The sequence below is a fragment of the Lycium ferocissimum genome, unplaced genomic scaffold (assembly GCF_029784015.1).
Source record: "Lycium ferocissimum isolate CSIRO_LF1 unplaced genomic scaffold, AGI_CSIRO_Lferr_CH_V1 ctg18064, whole genome shotgun sequence".
Classification (NCBI taxonomy): Eukaryota; Viridiplantae; Streptophyta; class Magnoliopsida; order Solanales; family Solanaceae; genus Lycium; species Lycium ferocissimum.
The window spans coordinates 10,216-13,917 of NW_026717579.1; the positions used below are offsets into that span (position 1 = coordinate 10,216).

The following is a 3,702-nucleotide window of genomic DNA, read 5'->3' on the forward strand; positions in this document are numbered from 1 at the left end:
AGCAAACAATTCCTCCGTGTATACAATGTTTTTTCGCTTGTAGACATAGAAGATGTATAACAAAATATGAAAACGTAGACTATTTCCCGAGGGAAACAAAAAAAAATGCCGTAAATAAGCAAAATGTTGCTATGAGGAAAGTAACTTACATTAATAGTACATTCATTTTAAACATATGCCAATCTAAATTAAAAAGAAAGTGCTTAATTTTAATGTTTGAGCGTATTCTATTTTACATTCCTCCAACACTAGAAAGAAGGAGGGAAAAAAAAATTGAGAGGAAAGTAACTTACATTAATAGTACATTCATTATGAAAGAAACATTAGTAACATACAACCTTATATCATTATTAGAGGCATAGAATTTGGACCAACTTGGACTACCAGTAGGATTCAACAATAATACATGAGAGTTATCCGAATTCTATTTTCCGGACAAACTGGACGAATCTACATTACCTAGAGTTAATTGGAATCGTGTGAAGATCTGATGATTCGATCTCAATTCTCTTCATGTCCATGTTGATTCAACCAAGGGTTCCTAGTTAATTTACTCATACCTTCAAGTTCAACAGCCCACTTCCTTCATTGTAGGCCTATCTTGTCCATGTAGCGAAGGCAGCTTCTTCACAAGCTCGAACTACCGTTTGAAGCTTGATCAAGACTCCTTCGCAAAACACGATGATCAAGAATTTGAAACAAGAGATTCTTATTCATGGACAAAACAAAAAAATCGCCAAATTCATGTCCACTTCTGTTTCTAGCTCTAATGATAGGTTTCAAACCCGTCAAAAGTTCAGCTAGAACGACTCCAAAGCTATAAACGTCACTTTTCTCTGTCAATCGACTTGTGCTGAAATATTCAGGATCCAAGTACCCTAACGTCCCTTGAACTAACGTAGCCGCATGTGTTTGATCCAAAGGAATTAACCTTGAAGCTCCAAAATCGCCACTTTAGCTATGTAATCATTGTCTAACAATATGTTGGTGACTTGATGTCTCGTGAATTATAGGCATGGATACAAATGAATGAAGGTAAGTGTGCACTTGCTATCTCTCGTCGCAATTCTCAAATGGTTTTGCCAAGATAACCAAGGTGATATTCCATGTTGATTGTGAATGTGCTCGTAAAGAGTTCCTTCAGAGACATACTCACACACCAACAAAGGAACTTCAACTTCTAAACAACACCCGAAGAGCCTCACCACATTCCAATGGTTCATGACTTGAGTAAGAATAAGCACCGATTTACAAATTGCTCTATTTGACTCTCGTCCACAATTTTAGATCTTTTAATAGCAACTATGCGTTTATCGTACAACAAGCCTTGTATATGTCACCCCATTGGCACCACGACCGATAATTGTGTCATTGGCATAATTGTTTGTAGCTTTCTTGAGCTCCTCAGCAGTAAAAACTTTTTTGGTTTCCACATCACCCTCGTTAGTAGAGATTCTGTGTTTCAATAATAAACCACCATTTTGTTGGAAGAATTTCTCTCTGACTTTAATCAATTTTCTTTTCTTTATGCTGAAATAAAGCCAAGTTATCACAATCGCTAGGGACATAGAGCCGACTCCCATACCTGTGTAATTAGTGAATTTGAACATTTATTGTCTATTTCAACTCAAAAGTATAGGAACGTGCTCATTACATTTTGCTATTGAGTATGTGTATGACTGCATGCTAACAAATTGATTTTCGAGTGGCTGTTTCAAACACATAAAAGAAAGTTATGTATCATAGACCAAATGAAAAAATACGTTTCTTTTATTTCGTGATAAGGACACACAAAACATTGACTACTAAAACGTCACTATTTTCACACTGATTTCTCACCGGAAATTTTGTGAAAACATAAATAGTAGAATTTTTCACATGGAAAAGTTATGAAGTTTCGTTTTTAACTGTTTTTAACGTTTCCCACTACGCATTTTTGAGATTGTTCGTGGGAATGTTGGTGAAAATCAATAGCACAAATTTAAATAACGTAGTGAAAAATTTTCTAGTAGTGATTAAGAGAAAATAAAATAGCCACATATTTTGTGTTGTATAAAAGAAACATCTAAAACTAAAATGTCAATTAAATAAGAACAGCTTGCAAAAATACATTGAAATGAGGTGAAAAAATAATTAATGATATGCACTATGCAGTAAAAGAGAACGTCATACTTCCCAACTAGTCATTTTCTAGCATGGTAAAGTAAGACTAGTATCTTAATTTGGTTATGAAAGTCTTCCAAGATATTTACCAATAGAGAACTTGATCCACGGAAACTCGAAGTAGGGAGCAATACAACCTAAGGGTGTCAAATCATGTTCTATAGCACAAATTTCCCATTGAATGTCCCGCCCACCTCGGAAAACCCTTTTTTTTCTTTTTTTTTTTTTTTTTTAAGTTCTAACTTCTAATACAAAAATAGATATTTACATTTACTAATAATAATAAAATTAACATTTACATCTAATGATAAAATTGCTAAATTAAAAAAATGTTTAGTCGTCGTCAAATTCAAAAAGCTAGCCGTTGTAAATTTAAAAAATTAGTCGTTGCTAATTTTATTTGAATAACTTCACTTTGGTCATATTTTCAAACTATAAATACCCCTCCATTCTTCTTCATTTTCACACAATTTTTCCACAATTCTCTCTTTATCTAAATTTGTCATTCAACTAGTGTCATTAATTAAATAAGATCAACAGTGCTTGCAAAAATGAGAACATGTTAAATGTCAACATTATGGTGACATATATCTCCATAAAATATTATTAATGATACGTGTGTTGCACTATGAAAAGCAGTAAATGATTATCAAAGGTATATTTGTTGAGAACGTATACTTCGAAATGTATCAAAGGTATATTTGTTGAGAAACAAGAACTTTAGTACAATTTTAAAGAAAACTAGCATCCGTAAAAAGAGTAAACATATAATATTTTTAAAATATTTATTATTAGTAATAAAATGTAGTACTTATCTTTTTTTTTCCAAGATACCGGCCACTCCAATAGAGTCCACCTGTCCGGCCTTGATAAAGCCCTCCTAGGACACTTTTTACGTGGTGGGCCTCACCGGCGGGTTCGGCCGGGCCCACTTGACACCCTTAATACAACCACGGCCATCCTTTTTGCCATCATCAGTATATCCACTAGGACAAGAACAATTATAACTCCCCGGCGTGTTTGTGCAGTTATTTTCACACGAGTTGGTGTTTGGATCAGCACATTCATCAATATCTGGCAAAACCAAATAAATAAATTGAATATCGTATTAGTCTATTAGTATTTTACAAGAGTTTACATTGTGATATTTTTAAATAAATACTCCCTCCGTTTTAATTGGTTTGTCTTATTTTCCTTTTTAGTTAGTTTAAAAAAGAACACCTCTTTTCCTTTTTGACAACCCTCTAATTCCAACTTTCCACATGACATATTTAAGACAAAAAAATTAAAGAGCATTTTGGTACATTCAACATTCCTTTAGTTTAAGACCGTCAAAAGGCTTTTTTACTATCTTAAACTTCGTGTCAAGTCAAAACCTAACAAACAAACTAAAACGAAGGGAATAATATATTTAGATTAAATTATCTATTCAGATTATTTATAAAACTATATTATTCTTAAATGCGGAGTAATAATATGAATTTAACATAACATATTGATAATTGAATGGTTTAATAGTGTTAGTAATTCGTTAAACTT

General features: G+C 32.9%; 1 pseudogene; it reads right to left on the minus strand.

Moving 5' to 3' along the window:
- Positions 1-455: 455 nt before the first annotated feature.
- LOC132042806 (wall-associated receptor kinase 17-like) lies at positions 456-3,237 on the minus strand (annotated as a pseudogene).
- Between the last annotated feature and the right edge of the window lie 465 nt (positions 3,238-3,702).